General features: G+C 34.1%; 1 protein-coding gene across 1 annotated transcript in view; it reads right to left on the bottom strand.

Moving 5' to 3' along the window:
• LOC115236653 (MOXD1 homolog 2) overlaps positions 1–10,412 on the bottom strand; it is a 237,518-nt gene extending 227,106 nt beyond the window's left edge. Inside the window, exon 1 of the mRNA XM_029809241.1 lies at positions 10,324–10,412. The gene's annotated coding sequence lies outside the window, so the exon portion shown is untranslated. The remainder of the gene's footprint in view (positions 1–10,323) is intronic.
• Positions 10,413–19,159: the final 8,747 nt, after the last annotated feature.

The following is a 19,159-nucleotide window of genomic DNA, read 5'->3' as shown; positions in this document are numbered from 1 at the left end:
CTCTTCCGCAACTCTACAGATTTAAATGTCCTATTTTTCGTGAAATCAATGGAAAAGAAGGAATATTGCATTACATTAAATATAAGTCAGAACTGAAAGGTTGCTAGAATGCTTGCTCATGGAAAATACGGCGAATAACACACCGCATGACTTGTCACGATATTGGCTTCGCGTAAACCAGGTATTATTGCCAATGCACAATCTTTCTCCTGCCCTCCACCTCACACACACATTCTATCTCTCTCTCTCTCTTTCTTTTTTCCTAAGCGCCTTGTTTTTCCGGCATAAACTGGAAGCCTCAATTTACGATGCGACCACAATATAGATATAATTTTTATCCCAAAGGAAATTGCATTGAATGTCGTCGCACAACGATGACAATATGTCGTTTCAAGGAGAACACGGCCAGTTAGGAGACCGAAAGCATTCCCAGAAGGAGCTGCTCGAAACATCCCCTTGGGATGGTTGAAATGCTCTTCCTCGAGAACTCCGTCATGCTTCGTTCCTAATTTCAAATACTATCGGATCGACTCACTTGCTTCTATTCCGCATTTCCATCGACGTGTACGAGATTAATTTATAAACTGTCCGCATCAGATTCATTCATTTTCGTGGCGACATATTGCATAGGATATCTTAACGAAAATCTTACGTTAGCACTCGTTCCAAAAACGAAACGACGTAAGTGTGTGTATGTGATTTCATGATCTCATTTTATTTCAAATATTATAAATATGTTATAAAGCTCTAAGCCAATAAGAAAAATTTAAAAGTATCGAAAAGAAAATTTATACATTTCTAATTAAAATAAATAATTTGTATTAAATAATCCGATCGATTTATGTTAGATGTTCAGCATTCAAAAAAGAACACAGTTGATAGTTTTTTTATATTACAGTATCAAATTAATTTCGGAAAACATAATTATTTAAAGATATTGAAAAAATTCGAGAATTTGTTGATTGTTAATATAGATATAAATATATATAAGAGACAAAGACGAGATTGATGAAGTGCGTAGGAAAACATTCGATTGATTTAATGTTGTACATTTGGTTAGATTTATAGATTCATGTATAAATACCCGAGTCAGTTTATATGCTCCAAATACTCGACTGTGAATATATATACTCGGAACATATAAATCTATCCGATCTGCACATTAAATTAATGGATGTTCTCTCATGAAGCATCCAAGATAAAACGCGTTCTCGCTTTGTGACATATATAGTAAACATTTATATCTGGAAAACTTTATGTTCTTAACGTGATTAATATTTTGCCGATCGCGTGCGTGCTCTCGGCAATTTATACCTTTTAAATAATCATATTTGATATGAAATCATGGTAATCAGGATAAAGCTTCGATTTTAATAAGGAAGGAAAAGCAAAATGTTTGTTAAGATATCCATTAATCTCCTACATAATATTTTCGCTAAATTAAAAACACTCTTAATTTATTCATTAAGATAATAAAACTAAAATTAAATAATAATAAATAAAGTTTTATTTATGCTAATTGAATTTGTAACAATAGCCGACTTTCTAATTAACATAAGAGGACATTGCTAATTAGCAGATGCTTTTGTGGGTGCGCGTTAAGATATCATCTATCTACATATATATAATATTTTGTAATTTTAAAAATATAAAAAATAGAATTATTCATCCTCAAATATAATTCTGTATATATACCTTTATTTCTTCTACGAATATAAAGCCTGTAACGTTTTTTTTAGGAAAACATGAGATTATTTACAAAAGTATCTCAAAACACATTCTTACTAATCCCTTAATTATTACTTTCGTATATTTCTATATGTAACATATATCTTTATAAAAAATAAATAAAGCTTATTTATACGAATATGATGTTGTAATTATTTTGATGTTTGTCTTATTCCCACGTTACGAACTTTGTGGCAACTTCGGCACGCGACTATTTACAACTGAAAACGGCAACGGCGGCATACTGCAATCAAGTTTGAAAACCAAAGCGAGAGGGACATATAATTCTGGCCAGTGAGCACTGCTCGTATCCCGATTTTATGACCGTTTCTCACCTTGAAAAACGCATACGAGCGAATAAAGAGAGGAAAACTGTTATAAAAGACATATAAAAGACGTAAATGTAAGATGTGCACGGGGGTGATTTGTGTTGTATGTACAAGCCAGGAAGGGCTTATTGTCACTAGTTAGTAGCTCGAAGCGAGCTAGAGGCGATTCGGATAAACTGCGTTTCAAATTATCGCTCTTCTTCCGGAGCAGCGAACTGCGGTTCCACGGAGACGTTTATTTCCCTCGCGACACGAGTTACGTAATCTTATATCCGTTCTCCCTTTTATGTAACACACCGAGATGCGAATCTATGTGCAAGGCGTCCCGGGAACGCGAGGCAATCAGAAATAGCCGCGCGTTTCACTTTAAGAAATTGAGAGACATTTTTCCACAGAGAATTTAAATTGAAAGAGATCTCAATAATATAAGATAATTATACAAAACATATATAAAGATAATAAGATAATTATATATATAATATTTGAAATATGAACTGTCGTAATTTTTAATTATTAATGTTTGTCATGAGAAACGACCTTTTAAATTATAACGCTATTTATTAATAGAATGGAATATCTATCTTACTAGTCTACTTTATCAAACACAAATAATGGCATGCAAAACAGTTCATTTATTTCAACCTATACCAAGAAGAAAAGAGACATTACATGTAATTGATTGCGTCTGATATCATAATTCAACATGGCCGGATCAAGAATCGTAATTAGATTGATAGTCGAGGAAGGCTGTTATTTAGAAGTCCATTATGGTAGTACAACATTTGCGAACTAATTTTCGTCAGAAGTTCCTCAAGCGAAAACTGATTTGAAATTGAAATGCTGCCAAAGAGAGAAGTAGGGGACATGCAAACATAAATAGATATGCATATAAATGAGTGTATTCAGCACAAATTCGATCCCTCAATCTGATAACAAAAAAGCATTTTTTATGATGATTGCTACAGTTGCCCAACCATTTATTAATATACATAAATGACACGTACATACAATTCCTAATTCTTTAAAATAAATTTAAAAAAAAGATTTATGCAAGGAAATTAAAAAATTGAAATAATACGAGAGATTTTTCGCGTAAATTTCTCGAAAAGAATGTCTACGACATAAATATAAATTATTATGTTTTTTTTCTAAAACTTTTCATGTGTTATATAATACCTATTGAATTATAACATCTAACTGTGACAAGACCATTATAACAAAATATTAAATAATAAATATACGAAAATATTCTGCTGAAATCTCGAAACTATGCACGATGCATCTATTTATATTTTTATGTGATCCATTTTTCTTTAATGAAAAATGTAAATTATTCACGTTAACCTATTTTACTTCAACTAGTTTGCCCAAATTGCTCTAATCACAAAATCGTTTCCGTGTTGCATATCGAAGTTCGATTGAACTCGTAATATCTCGAATGCTGATGTCTATCATTATTTTAATCCAATTCTAATAATCCCGCTGTTTTACATAACAAAATAATGTATCCCGATTGCACTGTGTGTATGTGTGTGTGCACACGCGAGCGTATCAGTTAAATTTTTGATAAAAAATCAAAAATAACAGCAAACTCTTTAAATTCGACTTTATCAGATTCCTTATAAAATTGCATGTTGATATAATATTCATACATAATTGTAATAGAATCATCCAAATTTATTTAAATTTATTTCTTTTCTAACATAATGCTATCTCATAAAAAATGAACCACGATTAAGATATTTAAAAGAATAAGAAATATAAGATATATCGATATTTAATGAAATTTTATTTTTTTCTGAGATGTATCCTGCATTAACATCAATTAAAAATAATCTCAAGAAACTTTATCAAAAATTTACAAGATATAGTCTAACAACCTGAAAAGCTTTTTAAATTACTTTTAATCACTTAGCTTGACTGAAATATTTTCAAAACATAACTAAATTTTAATTTAAACATCTTTACCCACGCGCGCGCATTTGCTCTATAACTACATATAAAAATTATGCAAAACTTAGAGAAAATTTGGATTTTTCTTTGTGTACTTATAAATTACAATCAACAATTCGAAAATTGAGAGATAGCTTTTAGTAAGTCTTTGTAAAATCGCATCTTATATTTCAACGACGAACAACGGGCTTCCGATTCCTTTCGCGACAGCTGTCTAAAGTACCGATCTTCGCCGGAGTAATTTAATAGTACTCGACGAAGTAAAAGCCTTCACACAACGCTCGCGCCCAAAACTGCAAGCTAGATTCGGCGTTCTCCTCTTGGATAAAGTTCGAAACCTTTTAGTGCTTTGTTGAACCCTCCGGTCTCTCGACTCGCCCTCAATCCCGTCCCTTGCCCGTTGCAGATCCACCGCCGTTATCCGGTACATTTAAGTAACTTTAACTCCTGCTTGGGAACGTCGAAGGGCGTCTTGCATTGCGATTCACTGATCGAACACGTCAAGTCGCTTAATATTCGGCTTTCAGTTCGGCTTTACGCTTAAATGACAATAAAAGTTGTAGCAGCGATAAACGCATTATTTAAACGAAAAACGAAAAACAGGAATTTATATGCAAATCGTAAGACGTGATTTTACAACATGACCAAACAATATGACCTAATATAAAACAAATTGTAAGTTAGATATCTACATATCAAAACTAACAAATACGCTTCTAAGTTGCATAATTTAATAATAATCTTCTCGAGAAAAAAAATCGAAAATAACTACACATACACACTGAATAGGGAGATTTCGATTATTTAACATCTATTATATTTATTTTTGCCAGAATATATTTTACGTCAACAAACTTAATTAATTGACATTTCTATTGACATTATATTGATTTTTTAATTATCTCTCTGTTATAAATTTAATTAATATACGGGTAAGAGATGAATATTTAATTCATTATTGTCATCACCAATTTACGTTAATAGAACTTTCCTCAAATCCTCTATTTAAATATTAATATGTCCATAAAATCCAAAGAGCAGTTTATTCATCAATCTCTTTCCATACTCATATATTTCCTCTCCTTCTCTATGTCACAATTGTAACCGTAATACAAATAAGAAGAAAGTATTCATTTAATCACCGATAATCGTTAACCGACGCTGACACAATCATCCTGTGAAGACGCAATTTTCTCTCGAACCCATTTTCGAAATCCTTTCGCCTGTACAATTCGACTATAGCGGCTCGTCAACCACGTCCGACCACCCTCCGTCTTTCCTTCCTCCTCTCCCCAAACCTTCGCCGCGCGACACAGCCTCGTCGTAGTTATCCGGTACATTTAAATAATTGCAAATCCCGAGCGCCGTTTTAGCGACGATAATTTATTGGAGCGATTCGCGCCGCTCGCTGAAGCGACTCGTTCCGTGGCGAATTCCGGCGCAGCTCCACCCTGCTGCCTTCCGTAATCATCGTCGCGGTGTATCCACGTGGATTCATCCCCTGTGTAGCCTTCTTTCATTGACGCCAGAACCGAGGTACAAACCGAGGGGGTAGTCCAGGGGAAGCGGTTGGACTTAAGCTCGCCGGTGTTACATTCAACAACCCTACAACGCCTTCCCTCCTTTCTTTCTCGCCCCGGCGAGCCGCTTGTTATGATTGTCTCACGTAGAGAATCAATCTTACCAACTTTCACAAACGAAATTTCAAATGCAATAAAAAAATGTAGAATTGCAAGATTTCAAAATTGCAGAATTTTGAATATATGAAAATGTAGAGAGAAAAAATACTGTGTAAGTTCTATAAAAAAACTTTTTTCAAGAATTTATGAACATACATGTGAGTAAAAATTAATAATTGATAACGCTAACGTAACTATATTTGGTGAGATTACAAAAGAAAATATAATATAAATTACTTAAAAAAAAAAAAAACAATGATTAAATAATCAATGATAACACATGTGTAGCAACGATAAATTACGAAAATACTTTACGAAAGAAAAATATTAATTTGGAAAATCATGACTAAATTAAAATTTAAAGTATATTCTAATTCATGAAAGAATATATATAATAGTGCATGAAATTTATGGTACAAATGCCATAATTACGGTTGGCAACGGTGGTATATACACGTGCATTGTTCAACCCTCCGCCTAGGACCGCGATTCTGAGGTATGAGTTTCCCCCCCGAGTTAAACGACCTTCAAAGCTTTCGAGTGAGGAAAGAACATTAAGCGGAAAGAAATATCGTGAAGAATGGAAAAGCGGCGTTATAAAGTCACCCTCGTGAAATATGTTCGTGATGCAGCGAGCTGTAGAGTCGATCAAGGCCCGCGTCGTTTTTCATTCTATACGACGGTAAGCGAAACGGGTCGCATCGCGAAACGTCGGCCATTTGCAAGTGATGTCGATCAAAATACACCGACTCAAATGCACCGATCGGTTAGATTTGTATGTCTCGGTTTTTCATTTTTGTCAAATTGCATAACATAAACATAAGAGCGATTTTATACATCTGTTGAAATATTCAGCAAGAACTAAAAACAAAATGTCCGGACCTATTAATATTTTATCTCACTAATTTATTAGTACATGTATTTCATTTCAAAGTATATCTATATTATTATTATTCATCAAAATTACTTGAAATAAAATCGATATCTAAAAATTATTCAGAAAAGTCGAAGTTATACAGTAATCGATTCATATTATCGAGCTCGCCTTTACTTTTCTGAAAAATCTCTTTTAATAGGTATCTCGATATATCTGATGCAACTTTTAAATTGCGCATAAATTAATGTCCTCTACTACAATAGAGTGAACATAAAAAACTTTAATTAACCTTAATTCGCTGCTGCATTATCGCTTTTCTAGCGCCCATTAGTGATTAAGTTAATTCACGCACTGTATGTAATTCGATAAAAATGCCCAGGGCTAATAGTATGCGGCTCGACGGATTCGATTATCGCGGACAGCCACCACTCGCATACCACGCGATTCGACTTCAAAAATGTAAATGGACGGAAATTAATAAAAATATATTTTCCCACGCTATCCGGCGAATTAAATATCTACACGCACACAGAATTTCTGTCGGCGGAATTGGCGACGTGTGCGAAATGCGAAGCATCACTGCAAACATTTGATGGTTGGACAGAGTGTGTTATACTCATCGAAACGATGAAAAAGTGAAAATATAAAATCTATGTCCCAAAATGTGCCTTTTTCGAGTTGCATGTAACTCTATTTTGGTAACAAAAATAATTTTTGATACTGTTTTATAATTGTAAAGTAGAGAAACAAACAAATGGTAGAATTAATATGAATCTTGCTACTGATTTTTGCAAGCATTTAATTAATACTTGAAAATCACGCATTATAAATTTTTTTTTAAATATCTTGGCTAAAATTATTTTGTTAATTAATTTTTCTTCTTTATTCCTTTACTGTCATAATCAATCAATAACATCAATTTTATTGGCGTTATTCTTTTGAGGTTATTGTATTTTTGCTCTTTAAACAAAAATTAAAAATGGCTGCGAATCAAATAATAATAAATAATTGCTTCCATCGTTTTCAAGAGTACACAATAGCTTCAATACATAACGTTCATGGTTAGAGAGATATAATTTATACAATATCCACAATATTTTTTGATCCTTAAAATAAGCGTCAAACAGCGATGTATGCGTCAACAAACAATCTCTGCAATCGGCACCAGTCGAGACCGCAGCAGAAATGTTGCGCGTTTTAATGAATTCGAGTATCATTTATCCGTTTCAGGTTCGAAAATCAATTACAGAAGTGCGCGGCAACGTGTAACGAGCAAAAATATATTTTTCGTAATTTTTTAATACGCCCACTCTCTCTCTCTGTCATTGCGATCTCGCCAAGTGTTGCAACGATACAATGTGCCGACAATTTAAATTGATTCGCACGTACGAGTGTTTTACGCTGCACAATATTGAATAAAAAAAAAAAGAGAGAAATAAAATAAAACAAGTTTTTTTTTATAAATAATCAGTTAGAATTAGGCACGAGATCTTTAACAATCTTCTGAAATCAGATCTAATGCACAGTCATCTGGGTCAAGCATATATAACAGCACGATCCCGGTAAAAGACATTGATTTATCCTTTATCACTCAATGCCACACCCATCGCCTTTGAATTTCGTTTCATCGAAATTATGTACCGTGATAAGATAAATTCGCGACCATTCATTTGCGAAGTATAATCTGCTGTATTATACGCAAAATAACGCAAATAATAGAAAAGTTTATAGTTGATTTGAGAACAAAAAAAAATCTTTTAATAAATATAATTTTATTTTGCTTATTGAGAATATTAAATATTTTAATATTGCGTTATCTTGATTAATACGTGTATGCACGCATGTGTTCACTCACTCACTATGTTTATTAATTTATCAAATTGATTATTAATTATTTATCAGCAATAATTTCATGGTAAAATAATTTGTTAATAATATTAATAATGAAACTACGTGAAATTAGCCCCCAACATTGGAAAAAATTTAATTTCAATACATCATTTGATTGCACATTATTTACATATGTTTGCCGTTTTTGCATTTCTATTAGCACACATCTACAAAAATAGTAATTTAAAAAAAAAATTGAGCAAGCTAACTTCACAAAATTTTTTTTTAATAACTTTGTTATTAAAGATGTGCAAGCAAAAATTCAAATTGGGCGTTAATGTGCAAACACAAACACACACGAAAATTTATCGGTTAGATTAATTAGAAATTAAATTTTAAAGAGTTGTGAGAAGCTAGTGTAGTTAGCTCTCCCAATTTTTTTTTTTTCAGCTATTTTTCTAGAGGTATGCAAAAACTGCAAATGTTGGGGGGCTAACTTCATGTGGCTAAAAATGATATGTGTTATGGAAATCAAATTTCTATTCTATTAGAAAATTATAATGTTTATTCTTGTAAAAAATGGTTATGCAAAGTAATGAATAATGATAAAATTTAGATTTAAATATAATACCAAATTATATTTTAATAATATCTCAAATATATGGCATGATATCCATCGATAAAAAGCCATCAGCTGATTATAATGTTTTATTGTAGCCATATATATGAGCAGTTTAATATTAATTTTGTCAGATTTCAACGTTGTAATTGAACAGAGATTAATATGTGCACAGATTACCAACGTGTAACGATAATGCAAATGATCAAAAAATTAAACTGGTTGCATATTTTAGAGCGTTGGCAATATTCATTTAATTTTGTAATAATTCCATTGATTCGCCGAAAAATTCATATAAACTACCATATTTATAAAAGAGCTTCTTATGGTAGTTCATGAAACAATTATCGCGACATTCCATGCAATAAAATGATCTGCTTTCCGTGGGGAAAATCTGATAATAAATCTAATTCATAAATAATTTTACGATAGATATAAAGTGATGGCGAGCAAAATAAATCAGAATAACGCGATTAAGGATGTGGGAAATCTCGAAATATTGATAATCAACATTGCCTCAGCGTACTCTTTCGCAGTTTTCCAGCTCTCTTTCCATTGTGCACAATTCAGTTCGCTCGTAAATTGTGCGATACAAACTGGAGTCTCTTGGGGTACGGAAATAACGTTCCAATCAATTGCATACCAAACGCAGTATATATAGTACTATATATATTAATGCCTGAAAATCTATTTAACGAACGTTGATCCGCAAATGAAAATTAGTAATACTGTTGTTTTTCTAACAAATACACGCGCGCAACATTAAATAAGCGCAAAAAAAACATGGGATTAATTAAGCAACAGTTCATACGATATACCGCAATATTTGTATACGATAAAGTCATCCTTTATATGGAATCTGACTACTCTATGTTGAATATAGTGTCTCTTCGCTACCGCGAACTTTATATAATAAATATATGTATTTGAAAATATAATTATATATATAGTTATAAAAATAACAAAGCATATAAATATGACTCAAATATTTATACGAAAAAATAAACGTGAATTTTGCAATAAGGAAAATCTTTATTTAGTTATTGACAAACGCAATATCGTTTGGCAAAGCACTGCACATTAAATATTTCTCTTCATATATAAATACCGCAAACGTGTATTTGTAATCCCGAAATATTACTACGAGCTTTGAATGATGTTAATCCAGCCCGGCATTTGCAAATATACACATTATACATACGCAATTAAATGTACCGCAACACAAACACATACATCAAAGCCTATTCGCAGATATAAAAGCAATTGCTTTGAAAATCCCGAAAGAACAAGAGCATGTATATTACTCACCTTTGAGTATTCTCCGCGATTAATAAGAAAATGTTCAAAGAAGCGTACGCATCTTGCATTTCCACTCTTCAATTATATGGAATTTTGTTTCACTTGCACTTGTATCTGCAAATTTAGATAAAAAAGTGTTATTACTTTATATCTGTTTATATTCAATAGAAAAATTAATATATATTATTCTTACTTATATTTAAACAAAAAATATGATTATCGTAATATGTTAATAATATATTAAATATATTAAACATGTAAGAGAATATAGATAAGATTCACACATTTTTTCTACATTTTTTATTTAGAGAATTAATTTATTTCTTCATAAATACATAATTTGATTGACCAGTCCATCTATATGAAATCTTTTCTAATAAATTTCAACTTTTACATATCATTGTAATTAATTCTTAAATTCTATTAAAGTAAAACTCCTGCAACATTTTATCTGTATTCCATATTTTTTATTATGCATAGGATATACGCATATACATATATATATATAGAGTAAATAACTCATTAATATGTATTATAGCTTGGATAAATTTTCGAGACGCTCATATGAAATTTATGAACAAAATATCCGCGCGCATCATAAAATTGAATACACGGAGCAATTAATAACATTCTACGTAAAATGTATTAAAAACATTTACTTAAAAAATGCATCTTTTTCGTGTCCCGCGTAGCAAGAATTACACTAATAATGCCCGCTTGAAATAAAATTGATATTGTTACCGATAACGTGCCCAAAATACAATAATTTTACCTTAATCATATTTAAAAATTATTTATAAATGAAAATATATTACATGTATCAAATATATTATATGTTGATATAATTAATAAAATTTAAGCTTTCGTGAAGAATTCTTGATATGTATTTCAAAGGATTCTAGCGATTAAATGTAAAAGATAAAGGTTTGAAAAGAGAGATATTAAAAGTGCGCTATTTTTGACAATCAACGAACAAAGTCATTGTTAACCTAGAACCTTAAAATCTATCAAATATTTAATATGGTTAATAGTAAGTGGTTTGTATCAATTTTCGAGCTTAAAAATTGGAGATAATCGTGTGTTTCGCAACGTGACGCACTCGACTTATCAAGCTTCCCCTCATTTAATCGAGCGCGATGGAAATCTCGATTTATCCGGCTCGACAGCGGGGTAAAACCACTCGTATTACTATTCGGGATTGTCCGAATGGTGATAAAAGACTGACAGAAGCGAGGTGTGACGGCGGCGAGTAAATAAATATTCGGCCATTCGTTTGGAGAGCTCCCTCCGGCTGCGACGAGAGGTTGGTCTTTTTTTCTCTCTCTCTCTCTCTCTCTATCTCTATCTCTCTCACACACATACACTCGCATTGTTTTCGTAACGTGTGCGCGAATGCCTAAATCTTTCGGGCATTGCTTCGAAAATTTTCCCAGCAACAAACATTGCGACGCGTTCGTTTACGGAACGTGCCGTGCATGCTCTTCAAATATCGGATACCGTCGAACGCGCCTGACGCGGTCTATAATCCTAATGGATGACATTCCACTTCACGAATTTCCCTCAAGATCCGATGCGGTCGGTGATTTATTGTCTCGCGTGTGTATTTCTCTTTTTTCTCTCCTGGAAAGAACGAGTTCGGCAGCGTCGCGAGGACCTTTGTTCTCTGAGCGTCCCCGGGGGGTAGAGAAACTCGTCCTCTCCGGACTCCTTCCTTAAAGCTATCCCGTCTCCAGACGGCGAACGAGCCCGTCCGTTCTCTTTCTCTCTCTCCGAGGAATATCCTAATTTATTCCAGTAACCGCCTCCACACACACACTAGGAAAAGAATCGGAAGATCTAAAGAACTTCTTTTTCGCACGCCGCATAAAGTACCGAATCGTTTTTATTAGCTGAATATGCAACTCATACAGTGACACAATCAACAATAATAAGATAAAGAGACATAAATAGATAAAAAAAATATATTCTTATAAAAGATACCTACAGATATGAACTACAAAAATTTATTGGAAATTTTTTTCATAGATTAGCAACATTCAGTTGCATATATGGTAATTAAATTAATTATAAATTTTATTAATGTATTCCATCATTATTACTAGTTTAGAGCAACGGATACATTTCTTTTAATTCAAAAATATTATATACAGAAAAATTGAAATATTAAAGTTTACAGAATAAGTCAACAAAGTTTTCGGAAAACTGCTAATTGTGCTCGAGAGAGCACTACGAAATCTCGCGTATCTCTAGGGAACGCAATAATGTCATACATGCGATTCATATATATAACTACGTTCAATAGAATAGAAAAAAATTTATTCCCTTTAAGAAAAAAGCTGCACACAATCGCAGAAGTTAAAGAGACGCTCGGGAAAAGAAAAACGATAGTGGATTAAGCGCGGAATGAACGCGCGCGAACGATGGAATTATTAAAGCAGACGCGAGGGGTATTGCTGCAATAAATTATACAGAAGGCACCGTGGACGCGCGCCCGGAACGAGGTAGAGACGAAGCATGAGCCCCTCCGGGAGATGTAAAATAATACACGCGCCGTATTTCCTTTATGCGATGCGTCGCGGTCTCTGCCTCAGCATTTCGCCGACTAGCGGATTTTAGCGTCGCCGCAACACGGCCGTCGTAATTTCGTTTTCGGCGAGACAAGTGAATTATCCGACTATCTGTGTGTATTATCCAAACGAGTATATACACAACACAACAACAATCACGCTTTCTCTCTTTCTCTTCAGTAGCGAATTTATTCATTCTAGCGCCCAACGCATTATTTCACGTCTTAATTTTTTGGATATTAAAAAAATTATGAAATTATATAGGCATATATCAGTCACAACATATATATAAAATAGTCTTCCAATCGTATCACAATCGTATCCCAATCTAATATATAAAATTTCCTTGATCTTTTTATGCATTAAAATATAAAACGTGAAAACAATATGAGAATGCTACATTTTTCTACTTAGCATCTGCTTGTAAAATATTATTTGCATTTTTAATTTATTGTCAATAATTACTATTTAATTCTCCATTTCATTTCTGATAGTACACCTTTCCAATATCTCTAATTATTACTCTGTTCCTTTATATAGTTCTAAATTAAAAAAAAGAAAAATATAGATGACACGCAAGCCTCTCACAAATCTGAATCTAAATCCCGGACTGCGCCCGGATTGTGCCCGCGTTGATTCAATGTTTCTTCGTCACTCGCATCCATCGAGAATGGATGCTGCGGGCGCGGATTATTTTGAAGCGTTTTGGTGTTTGCCCGTGTTTAGAGGATGAAACACAATGCAGGATAACAAAAAATCCGTTTTTTAATCGGTACACCAAACTGTTTCACGCTGTTAACTTGAGTATGTAGAGATGAGACTTCTTTAATGTAATCGCGCTAACTATATCAGCAAGAAATGGAACAACAAACGATATTATGCATGCAACAATGTAGGATATTTTTATCATGTTCTGATTCTAAGAAAAAAAAATATATATATAAAAAATATTATATAAATTTGATCGAATAAATGTTACCACGCTTCTTAAATACGCGACATTGCGCGAGTCTCATTTTTGCTGTAAGCATTGTTGTAATAATAATATTTTAATGCTTTATATAATAAATGCCAAAATCCCGATCTTTTTGCGTATTTTGAAATTGATATATCGATGCATCTATCTTATATTTGTGTATAAAAAAATTTTTAATTTCTTTATTATATAAAGTATAATATTTGTTTTGGAATGTAATAATAAATACTTCGTCCCTTTGCATAATTTTACATTTTTTGACATAGAGTAAATAAAATTATTATTAAAGCCTGGGACATGAATGCCTTCAAAGTCACAGCTCCGAACGTCACGACCAGCTTTATCGATCTCAAGAATGTCTCCAAGTGTGACGTCAAGGGCGATAATCATCGTGCCACCCAAATCGTCTACCTGCTAACACCGAATTTAACTTGTAAATCCGGAAAGCGTCGCGAGTAAACTGGCAAAGGAAAAACAGAGAGAGAGATGGGGAAGGAGTGTCCCGGAAGATATTATCATGGAAACGTAAGGCGAGATGCGTTTTCAATGAGACATCATAGAAATAAGATATCTCCTGTTTAGAAATGATATTCAACGTCGGTCTCAGTGGACGAACACAATCGTCGCGATTACAAAGGCCTAGGCGCGAGGGAAAATACACACGCGGGATCACTTCGGATCCTATTCCAGTCTCCCGGGTACGATCGAGCGTTCTCTGCTGCCTTCCCGATTTTCTACCTGCGACGAAGGGTCGAAGAAAAAGGGCGACGCTTTGCTTTTTTTTTTCTTCACCATTCGAATACCGGATCTGCCCAAAATATTGACAGTACGAGAAATCTTCGAGCACGAATTGCCAAGGTACACGAAAAAGTATGTCCCGGCTTTTCGCGGAAAAGCAACAGTTACGAGCTAGCACGGCTACGTGAAGCAATCTTCCTCGACGAGTTTATGCGCGATATAATCTCATGAGAGTCGCGAAATTTCGACCTCCACCTCGTAAGGAGACCGTTGCTCGCGGAAAAATTCAGACGACGTCGCGGATTTCTCGGATCGTAGATTTTTTTTTTCCGACGAACGTCCGTACGGTTTTATGCAAAGCCAAATATCGCCTGCATCTGAAATAGCGAAGTGACGCATCTAAGATGCAGGAACGAGAAAAGCTACTTGAAAGTCCGAGGAAACTCTTGGAAATTCGTCCATGCTGTACCTCCGGAATAGAATAGCCTGGTAAAATAAACTTGCAAAGACTCGTTTAGCCCTTTCTTTGGGAAAATACATCGCTTCGATGAAATGATGACGTTGGTTAGAAATCACGCGTTTTCACAATATTATGGGAAGTGAACTAGCGAATAACCAACTAAACTTTTACGTGTTATACAATAACGTAAGGGCCATTAAATAAAATATAAAATTGAAGCTAATTTTAGTTAATTAAATTATGCGCATGTTTGAAGCTGTGATTTATACCATATATCTAATAAATTTTACGGTTTCCAAAATATTAATAATATATTTTTTCATAAAGTTATTGGAATAATTCAAAACAATATGATTTGATCTCTATAAGTAAAATCTTTCAAAGATCCACGCAATACAAAAAAGAAAATTAATTATATATATATAATTTATTAATATTATTAGTCACTTCATCGGAGAGAGAGAGAGAGAGAGAGAGAAAGAGATAAAGATTAATCTTTTTACTATCAAGACGAGGATAGAAAAAATAATAAAATTATTTCACAATAATAATAAATAAATACATAAATTTTATCATCTTTCCATGTAATCAAGCAGATGACACTACAGTTATTAAAAATAAAAAAAACGCAGGAGGCGTTTATTAAATATAGAAAAATATAAAAAAATAAGACAAGCTGTCGGTTTGCTCCGTCACAGATGGAATGCTGGCATTTTTCTCGAGAAAAAAAGAGACTAGTCACGCTTGCTTACGAGCCGGCAGCATAAACAAGCAAACCAATTTTCCGGAAGGAGCACACCCTTCATCATTGTTCTTGATATAATCTCGCGCAAATCATATTGTCCCGCCACCGACGACTTATTACAACTGTCAGCGGAAAATTGCTGACGCACGAGGTTTAATTCGCCGCCTCTAGTTTTGGGAGGGTTGATAAAACATTGCGCGCGCATTGGAGTAGTATCGAAATATTAAACTACCAGTACCACCCCACCGTCACTACTACTACTACTGCTACCAACGGTATCAAAACCACCACCACAACCACCATTACTGTCGGCCTCGGTTTCACGCATGCAGGCATAATAGAGCGATACCATTGGAAATCACGATCGGGGCATGGCATTTAAGGGCGCTGGAGGATGTATGAATTATGGATCCGGTTAGGAAGGGTGTGTTTTTGCTGGTTCTAATATATATAAAGGGACGCGACGCGCGGAAAAACTTTCGTCTCGATAGACTTCTTCGGAAAAACGCGTTAAAAGACGTCGATGGATGGCGCTCCGGAGCAAAGAGAAAATGTTCTTCCTGGAAAGAAGTTTGGATAGCGCGAGGATGGTTCGAGAATAAATAAGGATCTTCGATCGAATTGTAAAAAAGGACGAAGCCCAAAAGGTACTCGAACCACTGTCAATTTTACAAGGGCTGAATACATCACATGGCGCTTACAACCAGTTGCTCTCGAATTGAAACCGTATTTGCGATTGAACATTACTTTTCCTAAATTTTTGATCAAAAAAAATATTGTTATACGAATAAGATAGAGATTACTCTAATGCATTAATTTACATGCATTCATTTTCGGAAAATAAATAAAATATATTTTTCGTACAATAACATTTAAAATTACTGATATAAGATTTTGTGTGAAAATTCAATATGTTATTATTAAATAATAATTTATTTTTAGTTAGTCATCTATGCTTCAAAAACTTTTATAAAAGTTCTTTTGTAAATTTAAAAAAATAATATGAAAACATCAGTGATAAAAGAATATATAGATTTATATTTGATATTAAACCTTTTCATTTTCATCCATTACGAAATTTCTCCTTCGTACAAAAATAATCAAGCAAGGAACATCAGATAGAGAGGCATTAATACCTACAATACGAACCGTAAAATAATCTCGCTTGTGTTATTGAAACTCAAAATTCAAACTAATGGGTGTAACCGCGATGACTGATGATAATACACTATTGTAAAGTTTGTAAGTACATAATAAAATGCGATTGCATGCGCATTCTTTGCACCAACTAAGCGCATGTGTTTTCAGTTTAATCATTTAGCAATTTCATCGATGGAAATTATATTCCAATAAAAAAGAACTTAGATAATACGACATTGTGCCGCCTAATAATCGCTATTTTTAATAAAATATATATATGTGTACGTATGTATTTGCATGCGTACATACGCGCGTAGTTTTATGCGTATTTTCTATTACGAGACTATCAATATACTTTGTGAGTCTATGTAAGTGGTCTAGTAAGAAAAATATTACATAAGCAAAATATCAAAAACAAAATCTTTCTTGATTTAAAATTCGAGCTAAAATAAAATAAAAAAGAAAACAGATTTAAATAACCTTTAAATCTGTTTCCTTTTTTATTTTGGTTTAAAGTTCTCTTATATTTAAAGAGAATATAACTAGAATATAAGCAATGTATTATATAATATGAAAAAGTTAAACTTGCAGTTTCAAAGTAAAATATAATAATAAAAATATATATACAGCATTCATAAAACTATGCGACGCGATAAATTACGCTCTAATCGTACATACCGTAAAAAAGCGCGGACTAAAAAATCATTACTTATTTTCGTCGCACTCCATTCACGAGCCACATTGATTTTCGTGCGATTTTCGTGCGATTTTCGTGTTCGACGTAATGAATTCGTGACAATCGGGACGTTTTTCTTCGCGCTCACGCGGTTGTCACGTCGTTCGCATACATTGCATATATGTACGCACATGATACGCAGACAAGCTTTTCTCACGAGTATTCACTTTTGCGAGCCCATCTGCGGTGCATTCGAAGCGCGCTCTAAAGGCGCGCTCGCTCCGATAACGATCCTCATTAAATTTATGTACTCGCAATAAATAATAAACCGGCGCGCCGCGGCGCTCCCTCGAGTGTACATTAAATCGACGATACGTGTACCATTCGACATTATACGCAGCGGGGCGGAGGTGCAAAGTTCTCATTATTTTCCTGGTCCGGCGCGCGTGGGGCGCGCCGGGGCCGGCCATCGCCATTATTTATCACCGCAATGGTGGTTGGCCAAGCTCCTTCTTGCAAGCGAGGGAGAGAGAAAGATAGAAAGGGGTTGCTCAGGGGTTGACGCTGAATTTAAGCAACCTCATTTTTTATCGCTCGCGCATAGAGAAAGATTCTCTCTTGGTCCGTTGAGTCCGTAGACTCGGTGACGACTTCCTCTCACGCGAGAATGAAAGACAGACAAGAGAGTGGTTCGACTCCCTTCTTCCTCCGAAAAAAAAATAACCCTGTTTGCTTTGCCACTTTGCATTGACAAGTATATCACTTCGTGCTAATGTATCGCCGGACGTCTCTTTTTTCTCGAAGCTCCTTTCGAAGTCAAAAGAAGATTTTTAAGAAATTGACGTGGGAACAAAAATGTAAGGTAAAGAGATCGCCGAGTTTACAACAATTACATTCAAAAATAAGCAAGAAAAAAAAAGAGGATTCTTTATATTACTTTATATCACTATATCAAATTTTTATTATTTTCAAGAATTTATATTATTTCTTTTATATAATTTTATTTTAATTAAACTGATGCTCTCTAAAGTAATTTAATATGACAACAACATTGAAATCTGTCGAAATGCGTAGACAACTCTGATGGAGTTCCACATTCGTATCATATTCGCAGCAATTTTTTTATTTTTTTTTTTCGCATGACCCTTCGGAGGCCGGTCACGCTTCGTAGATCTCCTTCCCGCGACACTGTTTATTACGGCTAGCTAAATTTCGACGCGCAGTCTCGCCTAACAGGCGCCGACGAATTTAAGGGAAGCCATTTTTTACGGCACGCATAGAGAGAACTGTAGTTTTGGTCTAGCGAGCATTCTATCGAAGACACCCTCCCGCGGGGCTCGGCAAATCCCGATAAAGTGCTTGGGAATTCTCGCAGGAAGTGCACTTTTCGAACAACTTCTCGCTTGACATGTTCACCGTAGACGATCGCGCCAGCCGGTCATATTTCATATATCTATCGCGATATTGGGGTCATAGGGGCCGCGCGAAAAAAAGCCATCGACTTTTAATGCACGTATCGTGTCGGTCCTTTTTTTTTTGCCGC

The sequence above is a fragment of the Formica exsecta genome, unplaced genomic scaffold (assembly GCF_003651465.1).
Source record: "Formica exsecta isolate Colony F162 unplaced genomic scaffold, ASM365146v1 scaffold26, whole genome shotgun sequence".
Taxonomy (NCBI): Eukaryota; Metazoa; Arthropoda; class Insecta; order Hymenoptera; family Formicidae; genus Formica; species Formica exsecta.
The sequence above is the reverse complement of the archived record's forward strand: the minus strand, read 5'-3'. Positions and strand labels throughout refer to the sequence as shown.